Here is a 15,087-nt window from a genome sequence, read left to right as displayed (position 1 = left end):
GGAAAGATGCCCAACCCCTACAAGAACCCAAAGTGCCTTTCCTTACAGTGATCCACAGCTTCATCATCACTCCAGACCAAGGCCCTCCAGGCATCTGCCCCATCCCTTCGTTCTGGTGTTGACCTCAAGCCTGGACCCACCGTCGAGGTCAGCAGGGAAATGGGAAATCTATCCTGAAAACTGTCACTTTCCTCTGCTCTCTCCCCCCACCTCCATATTCCTCCCCAAGGTTTGTTCTTCTGTTAGATGTCAAGTTGATGATTCTAAATCCCAGATGTGTCATGCTCAGTTAGTGAATAACAGACTGTCAAATAGAGCAATAAATCTTCTTGCTCGGTGACTGCTGTGCAGGGCCACCATGCCAAAGCACTCACTATTCTGTGTGATGAGTGAGGCTGGCGGCAGCCGCATGTTTCCCAGGGACCGGTATCAAGGTGCAGACATGTTGAGATGGGATGATTCCTGGATCGGGCCTGTTTTTCCGGCCCCTCACTTCATGACGGGAAATCCAAAGGCGGCCTGCGCTGTGAGCACTGCTAATTATGTTGGCTTACTGCCTCTTTGGAATCTCTCTCATTCCTGAGATTCTAACAACTTTTTCAGAGAATAGCATGGTCCTGGCAAACTGGTGGTTTGGATTATCGTGTGAGGGTGTCTTTTAATGTTGGGATTCCTGCATTTTTCTTTATCAGGTGGTAAGAGGTGGGGCTTTTCTGTAATCAACCAGAACATTGGGGATCTCTCTTTTCCCCTTTTTAGGTTTGCTCCCTTAGCCATTCCTCCGGACAGAAAGCATTGAGTTGGTTTCATAAGGACCAGGCAATAGAATAGAGTGGATTCCTGGGATCCAGCCAACAATATTGCTAGCCTCATAGCTGTTCTAGATAGTTGTATTTTTCCTTATTCTAGGTGAGATTGTCGCCAGGGAAGGGACGCAAAAGTCACCTATTTCCACTAAATGAACATGACCCAAGTGGTGACAGGATGGGAACTTTGTGCATATCCATGCTGTAAGGAATATAGAGGGCTCTTATGTGCCTAGGGGTATGATATCTTTGAATCAATGGCTAAGAGCAGAGAGTCTAAACAGACTGCTGGGATTTGCATCCTGCCTCTGCTGTATGACCCTGAGCATGTTACTTAAATACTTTGTGCCTCAGTTTCCATAGCATAATATTAGCACTCACTACATAAAGCCAGTGGCAAACCAAATGATGTTATGACTGTAAAGTGCTTAACACGGTGTCTGGGGTGTAGTCAGTGTTCAGAACGTGATAGGAATTATTAGTACAATAACACTGATGACCAGGGTTTCAGTATTTAAGGTTCATTGTTGCTCCTGGCTTATTATTTTACCTTTGACAATCATTTACTACTCCTCTGTGTGTGTTCTGTTTATAAAATCAGCATTTCTATCAGAATTGTGAGATATAAAACTGGGATTTAACTGCCTGTGCTCACTTTTGGAGAAATTCAGCGACTTATCATGTCTAGGCATTGTTTAGCTGGAGGCAAGTATGAAGAAATCCCTTTATGTCCTCTTAGTCTGTTTGTCATTTGTTTTTTTTCCAACTCCTAGAATAAAAGAATCATATCATGGGAGGGATGTCGAGGTTGAAATATTTAGAAATAGCATTGATATTTATCTCATCCAGTAAGGTAAAAGTTTTGGTGTAGACAGGGAAATTAACACCCAAGTATAGGTTTTTCTAATCATTGACTTCATAATTTACTTGGGTCCCACAGAAGCTACTACACATGAACCAAAATATATTTGTACCTTCTCAGTTTGACTTCCTGACAAATCCCTGGTGATTTACTTTGTATTTGGGGCCAGAATTTGTCCTATTTAGGTAAAAATCCTCAGTTTTCACATAGGAACTATTAGATTGCCAAATTATCCCCATCTCCAGCTCAAGTATTAAGTGTGTTGCTTCTAAAACCATAGACTATTTCCTCCATGGAAAATGTTATTTACCCCCATAAACTCCTTCATAGTTAACAATCCAGAATATACCTTCTGTAGATTCCATGATGAACTGATGACTGAAAGGAACTGGTTAAATGCAAAATCCCAAAGATGTCATCTACTTTGTGTTTTTCTTGAAGCCTAGATTGTCTCCTAGTTTTGGATTTTCCATCGTGACAGTCTACGGAAAAGCAATTATTTTAAAAAGATGCACTAGCACAGGCTAATCTCTATCTGCCAAGTGGAATTCAACGCTGGTGCTTGTATGTGGGCTTGTGATCGCAAAATTAAATAATTCTTACATTAAAAGAGCTCTCAGTGTGACGTCTTTTAGAGGAGGCCTGAACAGTGACAGAAAAGAGCTCCGGCTCTTTCACTTATAACTGCGTGACCCCGGAAAGTCACGTCGCTTCTCTGAATCTCAACTTTTTCCTTTGTGAAATGAGGTAATAAAATGTGGCAATAAGCCAAGCTAATGTGCATAACTTCCAGGCACGAAGTAGTAATTCAAAAAATAATAACTATTATGAGGCTTATTATTCAGCCAACAAGCAACTCTAGAGACATAGAAGAAGTTATGTCAAGACAATGACCCAGTAATAAACGAAGCGATTTACTGACTCAGTTGTTCAGTGTTCAAGTAAGCACGCGTGGATTGCTTATTTAATGGGTTTACAAGGTTTATGTTGAATAAGGACCCTGGTTTCAACATATTTGATCTGGGCGAAAAGGCATTAAAAAATTTAGCAACATACCTCTTCCAACATTAAGTTCCCCACATCTTTAGAAGTTATGTTATCGAAGAGAGATACTTCTCCTTACATGATGTATAAACTATTCCTCGTGTCGGTCTTTTGGTACTCACAGTGAGATGAGCTCCTTGCTTTTCTCAAAACCCCGATCCCTTTTTTTTTTTTTTTTGTGAGGATGAAGTTTATTTATCTTTCTCCTTGTTACATTCTTCTTGTTTTAATACTTCAGGTGTACCATTGCCATATTGTAGTACAGAACTATCAGAGAGGTTTCATAGGTGGAGGACAGAAATGACAAAGAGAAGAGCTGACATTGGATCAGACTGACAATCAAAGGCAAGAGAAAAGTCCATTTCAAAGCCATTTAGTGCCAAGAGAACTAGAGCTCTGAGACCAATGATGAGTCCTTAATATAACATGAAAGTTTTACAGTGAATTATTGTTATATATTATACTCAAAAAGGGAATTGTTTTAAAAAATCAAGAGAAAATTATACCTAGGAATTTCTACACGCTATAAATTTTATTCTAAATCGTGTGTCTTTTAGAAAACATTAATTGGTCATTAATACATCTTTACGCACAGATGCTTAAATAAAAATTTCTGTTGGCTGGAACAAATTGTCCAACTCTATGTCTGATGATTAATTGATAAATTAATGAATAATTTAGCTGTTCAAGTCCATAAGGACATAATCAAGGTACAATGCCTGCTCAGTAGAAATGTGCTGCGGTTGTATCTCAGCTTCCTCAGCACTGTTACTCTTATAAATTAAAACCAACAGAGAAATCATCAGAAACCTCCAACAGCTCTTTAGAACTGAGGCTGAGGACGAAATGCCAACCATTGGGAGTCACTAACCACCTTGATCGTTACTGCCATCCTGAGCTACCACCTGGCCTAGCCAATCTTCATTTTCCATCTTGACTAAGAGACTGTTTGCTTCGTTGTGGTACCTCCAGAAGGCACAGCTAATGCTCAGTCCATATATATTTTAGAAATCAATTAAGCAACCTATTTTTAACTTGATATCATCCGTTTTGGGCTCTGGCTTGACCTTTTCTCTTTCCAAGACCCAGCATCTGTGAAGTCTTACCTGCACTCTCCCATTCTGCACTCACACCCTCACTAGAGTCTCCCCAGCTGGTGCTTGTGATTCTTTACAGCCCTCTTTTTCATTCTACTTTTTAAAAGTTAATTGTTTATGTGTCAATATCCTTCTCTACCCTGGAATCCAGGACAAGCTGAGAATTCAGGGGGCGATGGAGGAACCCAGACCCTGGTGAGCTTGAGCTATGGTCATCATCTCAACACCTTTATTTATTTATTTATTTATTGCGGTACGCGGGCCTCCCACTGCCGTGGCCTCTCCCGCTGCGGAGCACAGGCTCCGGACGCGCAGGCTCAGCAGCCATGGCTCACGGGCCCAGCCGCTCCGCGGTATGTGGGATCTTTCCGGACCGGGGCACGAACCCGCGTGCCCCGCACCGGCAGGCAGGCTCTCAACCACTGCGCCACCAGGGAAGCCCTCAATACCTTTATTTAATTTAAAAAGCGACACCCAGTCAAATGGTATCAGTATCTCCACTCATCATGGAGGTGAAATTCCTTGGTTTTTTTTTCTTCCTCATCCCACCACAGGACTCAGCCATTTCGTGATGTGGGATGCCAAGCTGTCCCAACACTGGCAAGGTTAATTCCTACGAATTAGTGATATATGTTTGTACAAGGGTCAGTGGGAATTGTTTAAAGAAAAGGATCAGCTTTTCAGTTGGTAGATAGATTTTTAGATTTAGATTTAATTCAGGTTTCAGCAAATTTGTAGAGAATCCTGCCAGTCTGTAATTCCATGTAAAAATCTCATGGACAGTTTTATAATATTAAATATTTGGGGAGCCTAGAAGTCCACAAAGAACAATGCAGATCTCTGTGATTTAAATTTTTTAAATATGTTAAAATTAGAATAATTTTATCTGCTGCATGCTTGTTTATTAAGAATGTGGAAATAAGGGGTGGAAATCTCTGTATGTTCAAGGTCGTTCCCTTGGAACTACGTAACAACCTAGAGATCACTCAATTTCTCAATTCTGGCTCCATTTCGGGCTTGATGACTTGCCCAGATTTACACAATTTCTACTTTACAAACTCTTGTTTATTCAACATTGTGGATTCTTTTTGCCTTTGGAGAAAATCAGAAGTAAAAGGAAGATGTGCTCTCGAGAAGGAGTAATTTTAAATGAAGAAAGCCAAAACAATTATCTTTCCAAATTCTGACTGCAACCAGTGTTTATAACCTTCTCTCCCTCAAAATCTATTACTAAATGTAAATATTGCAAAACCCGGCTTGCTTAAGTTTAATCTTCTCTTAGTTCCCTTGACTTATAAGACAACAGGAATAAGAGAATTTATTCAACTATTCATTGTGAACGTAAATAATTGAGGGAAAAAAAAACTTCTATTAAGAGAAAACTCATCAAATAAGTCCCTATTATTCAGTGCCGTTAAAAAATATGACCTAGGTTTGAGCACATGAGGTGACTGTAATATATTTTCTACCTCTGACCTCATCTTCCACCACACTCTCCATTGCTCTCGGTGCTTAGGTCACACTAGTCTTCTTTCTGTCCCTTAAACATGCTATACTTGTTGCTACCTCAGGGCCTTTGCATCTGCACTTGCCTCTGTTTGGGATACTCTTCCCTAAGATTGCCTTTTCCTCATCATTCTCATTAGCTTTCTACCCTTTCTTCACAGCATTTCCTCTTCAGAAATTACTTTAATAAGTATGCTCACTTATAAACTGTATTGACTGTTTTCTGCCTTCAGAAAATGTTATCTGGGGTCAGGGCCTTGGTCAACTTTGTCCACCACTGTATCCCCCGGTGCTTGGAAAAGCCATTTGGCAGGGAATAGCTACTTGATTGATACTTGTGGATACATTAATAAAGGAATCAATGAATATGACCTTGGGTCAGTTGCTTTAGCTTCCTTGGTTTCCTCGTTAGTAAAATAAGGATAAATAGCACCTATACATGATAATGTTATAAAAATTAAATAAGAAAAAATAACTATGAAATCTAGTACAGCGCCTAGCACATAGCAGCTGTTTGATAAATGTTAGTTCCCTTCCCATTTCCTCTCCTGATTTCTTAGTTGAGCCCCATAGCTTTGCATGGAATAGAAGAGTTCCTCCCTCCCTCCATCCTAAAGCTACTCTTGTAGTAAACATAAACCTCATTCCACAAGTTTAGGGATGCAGGGATATGAGGTATTTTTAATATTTAATTTAATTCAATTTTAAAATTCAGTTTAATTTTTATTCTGAGCCTACATTTCTGCTGGTGGCATAGATTTATCTCAGTTAATGGAAGTTTTATTTAATTAGTTTATTTATTAATAAATGCTCCTTACTGGGGACTTCCCTGGTGGTCCAGTGGCTAAGACTCCATGCTCCCAATGCAGGGGGCCTGGGTTCAATCCCTGGTCAGAGAACTAGATCCCACATGCTGCAACTAAAGATCCCGCACGCAGCCATGAAGATCCCGCGTGCTGCAACTTAGACCCTGCGCAGCCAAATAAATAAATAAACATTTAAAAAAATACTACTAATTAATACTACTACACAGTCCACCTTTTTCCTGTTTATTTGTAGTTCCCTTATATTCACAGGTTACTCTCTGAGCTCTCATTTCGGTTCTGTTTGCCTATTAGTCTGTTCTTGAGCCAATACCATATATCTTAGAATGAGTTCATTAGATCCCAATTGAAGTTTTAAACTCTCCTCATTTCCCTGGGCTGTGTTTAAATTTCAAGGAACTTAACAGAGTGCTAAAACTGGTAGGGGGCAATTAATCCCTGGTGTTATCACTCTCCACCAACACATCCTCTTGTCCATCTACTGCAAACTGGAAAGATTCCAGGGGTGCTTGGGACGGGGAATAGGCAAGACTTGATAATAGATTTATATAAAGGATTATGGAAGGGGAAGAATACAGAATGATTCCTTCATTTAGCTTTAGTAACCGAATATACAATGTTGTCATTTGCTGTAATGGGGAAGAAAGAAGAAAGAAAAATGAGGAACTTAATTCTAGATATCTTAAATTAGAAATGGTTCTGTGATAGCCAAGTTGAGCTATCCAGTAGGTGATTGTTGCTACATAACTAGAGTCTGGAGCTCATGGAAGAGATGCAGCCTGGACGAGTACCACCAAAAGGAAACATGCATATGAGAGAATAAACAACAAGTCCATAGTGACAAGTACAATATTGAGATGAATTTTAAAAATAAATATTTATATGTTTTTTCAAATCATCCAAAGCAAGAGACCCTATCAATGACCCACTTTTATTAGTCTTATGCGACGAACTGGTGGCACCCTGCCCAGCCTCTGACTCAGGACTGTCTTTGCTTCCCCTGATGATAAGTAGGGGCGACCCCTGAGCCCTGCATCACCCCATCCCCACTCATCCGGTGTGTGCTTCTCAACCCGCACTGAACCCTCACGTCGGTGATTTACATAGTCAAGGTGTGTCCTCACACCAAAATCAAATACAAGTACTGAATGTTAAAACTTCTAAATGCCAGGTTATGAAACTCTGTCTTGCCAGGTCCACCTCGAAGTGGCAAGCCAGGAAACATCCTTCATGCACAGTGTCTGAAGGTCAAGGCAAGAAGGAAATGGAGGAAACTCTAACCCCAGGACTAGGACGCCCTCAAGAGTTAAACTCAGAGAAGCCCTTCGCAAAGCCATAAGGGGGAAGGTAGAGAATTTTCTCACCCCTGACTCTAGATCAGATAAGTGGGCACGTTGTGCATAAGCTAAGGAATATGGCCACATTATGGGTTGCCTAAGATTCTCTGGATTATAACAAACTGAGTGATTGATGTCTTTTGCCCTTTCCCGGGCCACATGCTCCTCCAACCTCATTCTACAAGGACTTTCCTGGGCTAACTTGAGACAGGAGAGTGACCATGGTTTGTGCTCTGGAAAGAATGCTTCCAAATGGAATCCTGGTGCCAAGAGTACACGGGTGGGCATTTGTCTTCTATTTTTCTCCCCCTGGATCAGCCTAGGATGAGAATTATAATAGAGGGAAGACAAAATACATTGGTTTACAGTCAATTCAGATGCAATCTGTTAGTATAAATAATGGCAAAATGTGATGGAAAAGCCATCTGTCACTTTAAGGCAAACATACAGTTACTTTGAAGAAAAGAGACTCAGGAAGAATAAATTTACCCCAAGACTCTAAAGCTTGAAAAGCATTTGAGGAAAAGCAGCTGAGTTTTTCGCACCCGGACGATAAATCACGATGTCATGATTCCAGGTCTTTGTTCGGTTTAGTTTTTTTATCACAGAGGATCATTTGGTTTAGAGCTTGTACCCTTGTGATTCTTCTGGTTTCACCAGGATATTTGAGCAAGTATCATTTTTAGTGAGGCAGCATATGGCCAGGTACTTTGTTTGCTATTGTGTGCCTATGCATATGTGTGTTTGCTGTATGTAATACACACACACACACACATATACATCTTTTCAGTTCTGAATCCAAACCTTCTCTGTAAATTAAGAGGGCCTAGAGAGTTGGAAACATAAAAGCAGCAAAAGGCTGGAGCTTGCAGTAACTGTTTCAAGCTGCATATGACATAAAACTGGATTAGAATGTCATTCCCTAACTGACAGATCATTTAGCGTCTTGGAAGAGACTGTTTTCACACCGCGGAAGCTCTCACAGGGGAATTCCGTGTGGGCTCCTATTGTCAGAGCTATTTTTCACCCAATTTGTTTCCAAATGATGTCTAACCTGAGGTCTTCCCACTGAGAGAGGTTTAAGTCATGATTAATGAGGAGTGTTGGGCCAGGCCCACCTGGGAAATGGCCCATCTGCAAACTCAGGTAAGAAGGGGAGGCGTACAAGGCATCAGCCTGTGAACAGCAGGCAGCTTCTCAGGCTTGGGGCTGCCTCGCAGCAGTGGCAAGGTGTTGGGTATTAGCCACAGAATGTTTCAGGAGGCGCTGAAGGGTGTCACCCTTGCTGCTTTTTTCCTGAGATATTCAGGGGGGAAGTGCTCTCAGTCTTGGTATTAGAAGAAACGTTTCCTGTTCCTCAAGTTCTTTTATTCTCCTCCAAGCTTTCACACATATGTACGGCCATCAACCCAAATCGACATGTACACAGAGATAGGGCTTTGTCTCAAAGGATGAGATTATCGAGCAAGCAGGAGTTAGATTTGTAGTACCCTGGACCTGGTGCATGAATATATGATCATTTTAAAATTCCATGTACCTAAAATAAACTGCTCTTTGTTATCTTCAAATGTACCTGGTATTTATTTTCAAATGAATGTCTATCCTTGTGAAATAATTACTGGAATGTATTTGTTTTTTACCAGCTCAGTGAGTAGTATCAGTTCTCTAATAACTTGAATAATTTAGAGTCTTTGGAAAGGGAGATCCTTTCAGTAAAGCAATAGAATAATAAAAATATACAGAATATAAAGCCACATTGGTTCTGAGACAAAATTATATAACTGGATAAGGAATTCCAAAATTTTAAAAAATAGCGAGCTGACCACATGAGTAAGTGGGTAGAACATAGGCCTTCTTTGTAACCAAGCTCGTTCCTCCTCTCATTGAATACGCACATTCGAGGCTCTCTCTAGATTGTCGTTAAATATAACATCCTGCAATTCTGTCTGTCAGGACTAAATTCTAACTGATCCAACAGTCTCCAGATAAAGCAGATTGTTTGCTAGGAACATTTATGACCCATAAAGAGTGAGAGTTTATCCTGGCAAAACATTCCTTCTTGTAAACAACCAACATCCCCTGAACCTCCCTAGCTGACTTTGCATCCATCTCTTTTTCGCTTGGCATTTGGCTTCATCCAAAGCTTCTTTGATGGCATTTTGTAACCAACTGTTGTGCAAAAGATGCTTTCTGTTGAGTTGGTTCTACATTCAGACACCAAAACAATCCCCCACTTTCTTTAACTACTTCTGTTGCCAGCAACATGTTTACCATGATTTAGATGTCTATTATACGCATGAATGACTTGTCTACTTAATTTCATCACAAAAATGAACCCTCGTAAGTGGCACAGATGCTGGTATGATGGTAATCAAATTAGTTTTTGGACAGGTTTATGGCCACTTGCTGTCAGTTAAGCTCTCTTTGGCTATCTTCACTCCTGATACAGTTTTGATGGTGATTAATGGCTCCATTAATACACAGTTTGTGTTATGATAGACCTAACATTATGGTCTCATTTGCTGACCACAGATGACAATACATTTGCGAAGATTCAGGTCCACAGCATACTAGTAATACGTCGAGTGTCCAAGTCTTACATTCTTGGGCCTACTGTATATATATAGAGAGAGAGAGAGAAAGAGAGAGAGAGAGAGAGACGGGATCACTTAGATAGCACCCTATTTATGCCAAAACTCTTTTTTTTTAAGTTAATACTCCTCTCTATGATCTTTCCCTTTCCTTTTCTTTGTTACAGGGATGTTGTCCCCCTAAGTTATTCCCGCTAACCCCATTTCCCATTTGTACCCTTTTCACGCCTACTCCTACTTGCTTCAACTTCTAAATTCTTAAAATTTTGCTGTATATAAACTTTTAAATATTTTTGTTTAATTTTTAAATTTTTTGACTGCTTTAATAATTTTCCAAAAATCTCTAATTATATCTTTTGATAATCATTGTCTTTAACTTTTTTCTTCCAGAGAGCACACATCATTCTATTCATGGCTTTTCCATCCTATTTCTTATATTTTTCTACGAGTACATTTTAAATTGACTTCTTTTGTGAGCAGTACAAGTTTATTTGCATTGTTCAACTGGGCTGCTGAAAGGATGGGAACCAAATGGGAGCCTTGTAGGCTAAACTATAGTAAAAACATTTGGATTGTTTACACAGCTTTTTTATGTTTAAACAAACATGGTTTTTTATAATGAAATTGAGTTTCCTCCTGCCCATATTTGATTTTTATGTTCATCTGTGCACTTGTCTAAGCTCCACCCACTTGCTGCTATGCAAATACAGATTATGCAAATTTTTGTTTTGAATTGGGTGAGCTGAGCAGATGCCCATTTCAGCATAAACAGTCTTCAGAAAAACGGCTTGAATAGACAAGTGTCATTGTAAAAATATCTAAATGGACATAAAGATTAATGTTTCTTTTCACACAGACAAAAATATTTAAGGGTGTTTCATTCTTATGAGGAAAATCGAAGGTCATTTGATAATAAGGCTAAATGCGAAATTCAATTCCTCATTTAACAGCAAGACTCCAGACTAGACCCCATCTACTGTGGTGGATCTTTGAACCTATTAATTTACTGTAATCCCCCCATCACTTAAGTAAGTATGATCCCAGCTGTCTAGTAAATTGCCTTTATCACTGGCATCTCTGCTGGCTGGTTTTTTGTTTTTTGGATTTAGTTATTGTTGTTACTGCATAGATTTACCAATATAAAAATGGTTTCATATGTATTTATTGATCTATTTATTTTTAAATTTTTCAGCCACTTTATTAAGGTCAAAAAGCCATATGTGTTTAATGTATACAATTTGATGAATCGGAGATAATTATACATCCGTGAAACTATCACCACAATCAATGCCATACCCTGTCCATCACATCCAAGAGTTTCCTCCTGCCCTCTTATTTATTATTATTATTTAAGTGATAAGAGCACTTACCATAAGTCGATGATTTTCACAACCTGATAGCAATGCAGGGTAATGGACCAGCGAAATACTTGTCTTACCGGTTCACTGTCCTACTAAGAACCAGGTAACAATGTAAGCGCAGGAATTGTAGCTTATGTGTCTTATTTACCTTACAGATCCCTTTACAATGCCTTAATAGGGATTGTTATTTGACCTAAAGTTTCTGGTGCTCCAACGTTGTAATAAGCTTATTAAAAGAACTGAACAGCAGTTTGCTAAAAGATGGAGTGACCTGACACTGATCATGCATTTTCCAATTTTTTTCTTTTAAACTGCACAGAAGGCAGAAGTAAATTAAAGCTAGTGAGGATAAATTGAAAAGTGAAGTGAAAAATTTCTTTCTGTTTTAGAAGTCCGTTTAAAGTGCTATAGTTACAAAATAAGAGCTCTGATAAGCTTGTGAAACTCATACTAAAAGAGTTAGTAGGTTGTGAATCAGAGGATTATGAAGAAAACTGCTGCTTCCTTTTTTTAAAAAATAAATTTATTTATTTTTGGCTGCGTTGGGTCCTCGTTGCTGCGCGCGGGCTTTCTGTAGTTGTGGCGAGCGGGGGCTACTCTTCGTTGCTGTGCGCAGGCTTCTCATTGCGGTGGCTTCTCTTGTTGAAGAGCACGGGCTCTAGAGCGCAGGCTCGGTAGTTGTGGCTCACGGGCTTAGTTGCTCCGCGGCATGTGGGATCTTCCCAGACGAGGGCTCAAACCCGTGTCCCCGGAATTGGCAGGTGGATTCTCAACCACTGCGCCACCAGGGAAGCCTGCTGCTTCCCTTCTGAATAAAGGGAGAAATGTAATAACTGATAATTTATGTGTGTTAACTCAGCATGTTTTGTCAAAACGTACAATCTTGAAGGTTAAGATGATACATTACACTTTCTTCCCCAACTCACTTCATATGCACATACCAGGGACACACATGATTATATACATCCTTGTTTCTATTCTTTGTGGTCATCTAAAAATAATACATTTGATCTGAAGTCTTATTAGTGTTTATGAATTTGTATTCCACCAAGGCAACAAAAGGGTGTTTGGCCATGTTATTAATTATTTGCCATTTGAGCAATTGGTGGCTAAATCTCAACCTATTTACTCCTATTATGTTGCTTCTGCCTTTTATTGCCCTGTGGGAGAATGATTTATATGTAGGTAGTCTGGGAATAGCTTGTATATGACATTGAATTCTTCTTGTTGTTAAAATCTACAGTTCAGTCTGTCAAGATGTCACAAAATGGACTTTAGGTCAATTACTCTTAGCGAAGCTGAGCGAGGGTCATTACGAAGCAAGAATGAGGAAACATTGCCATCCTATGATAGATACATTCACAGATTCCAGAAACTCTATTCAGATAGCTACACTAGGAAGTGTTGAGGAACCTCCACTCTTGGAGAGCAATCCGATGTCTTGCTTTAGCTAAGACAATGGTAAATAATGTACTAGATCATTAGAGGCACAATGCACAATATTCTTGTGTTTCTGGCTAGCTGCGTCTGTAGGTGCTGTGTGAATGTGATGAAACTGATCTAATAGCGACTTGAAAAATAAACCAACTTAGCAAGACTTCAGGACTTCCTGGAAGGATAATCGGCAACCATCTAAAGGCGGGTGTCTAGCCTACAGAAAGACAAAGTGACAAAGGAGTCCTCTGGCCCCTAAGAGAAACAAATAGCATCTAATTATCCCTCAAGCCCACATGAGAGTCTCTGTGATGACAGAGCATGTGTGACACCATCATGACCTGAGGACATTGATGAGTAAATTTCCCTCAACAAGAAAGAAGACATGGAGAGTGAATGAGAAAATGAAACCTGTAAGAGGGGCAGAAGTTCCCTTTAGCCCTTCATACCTGTGGTGGTTCACCCACACCTGCAGCCACCAAATAAGGAAATCTAAGTCAAGGTAACTAGAGTTAGTTAAATGTTTAACTCATTACACTCCTTTGGACTTATGTCAGTGTTCCCTCCTTGACTATGGAATAGTTCTGTCATGCTTATTACCTCTCCATTTTAAAGACACAAAGATATAATCTTTCCTAGAAGAATAATAGGGGACTGGACATCGCCACCTCAAGACGGTCCTATCTCTGTACTGTGGGTGGCAGCTCAACCCTGCTGAGAGTCTGCTCCTAAATCGCAAGACAAGGAACATGGTGCGAGCACAGGATTTATTATCCAGAGACACCCAGGACACTGCAGAGAAATGACACTCATATCTTGACGATGGAGAAGGATATAGAATAAACAGCAGCAAGAACTTTTTAACTGAAACATTCGTTGAGTCTAATTCACTCAGTGCATAGAAACTAGGGTATTTCTGCCACGTCGTACCCCTCATAGGCTGGTAGAGTTGGCAAATGCTATGGCTTACTCCTTAGTCCTTGTCCTTCTGTCTACATCATCTCACCATCTTCCAAACGGTCCTCTTCCATCATTCTTTCTAGCAGAGCCCTCCACAGTCTTCTGACAAATCCATCTCTCCTTTCAAAACCAAGGCAATGTCTCCTCTATTCTGTAAGGCCATCTTTGGACTCTTTCATCTGATCTCTCCTTTTTCAGAACTCCAGGTGCATATTTTCTTTATCTGTGCCTCAGTTGGCATTTATCATACATTCCTTGACCATTTTTATGATTTCTAGAGTTGTGTAAGTTTTATACTTACTCTCCCCAATAATATGGTGAATACGTTGAGGTCAAGACTAGATCTTCATTGTACACTTCCTCCCCTGAGCAATGATTACCTACCCCGCACCACCCACAGAACTTCCACCCCTAGAAAAGTCCAAGCTCCGTGTTGATTGGCATAGACTGTGGCCACATGTGTATAGTTCAACTTCCCAAAGCATTTAATAACATTAGTAGGTTGGTCTTTGGCAGCTTTTAAGGAAATGTGGCCACCCAGAGAGATTGACTCAGATCCTAAACCTGTTCCTCCTTGATGTGCCAATTGTGTCAGAATCGATAATCTATTTAATTCATTCTCTGTCACCAAAATATTACTTCTGGGCTATGGATTAGGTTCAGTTTTATTAAATCTACTGTATGAAGCCAGGTTCTAGGATGCATCAAGGGATCTAGAAGCTAGTACTGAACTCCTTCAGGACACTGAAGTGTCCAATGTGACACTCTATGAATGCTATTCAAGTACCTAAAATAGACTGATTCCTGGACTCTCTAAAGATACAGTCAATACATCATGTTAGAGATTATAGGTAAGTTTCAGACTCATCACAGTTATAAGCTGGTGAGTAACCTAAGGGAATCAATCTGCAATCAGAGAAGGCCTTAATTCACTAAAAGTTTTCCCCTTGGAATACGAAATTACGACCTATTATTTCAGCCGTACCCTACCCAACAATTCCAAAGGTAACCAAGAAGTAAGAGACAAAATTCATAGATAGGCCATTCTGTTTGCGCAAGTGTCATAGCAAACTAAACCAAAGGCATATAAAATAAAGGCGGTGGGGCTTCCCTGGTGGCACAGTGGTTGAGAGTCCGCCTGCCGATGCAGGGGACACGGGTTCGTGACCTGGTCCGGGAAGAACCCACATGCCGCGGAGCGGCTGGGCCCGTGAGCCATGGCCGCTGAACCTGCACGTCCGGAGCCTGTGCTCCGCAACAGGAGA

The sequence above is a fragment of the Aethalodelphis obliquidens genome, unplaced genomic scaffold (assembly GCF_003676395.1).
Source record: "Aethalodelphis obliquidens isolate GAN/ISIS:26980383/991018 unplaced genomic scaffold, ASM367639v1 scaffold3, whole genome shotgun sequence".
Classification (NCBI taxonomy): Eukaryota; Metazoa; Chordata; class Mammalia; order Artiodactyla; family Delphinidae; genus Aethalodelphis; species Aethalodelphis obliquidens.
The sequence above is the reverse complement of the archived record's forward strand: the minus strand, read 5'-3'. Positions refer to the sequence as shown.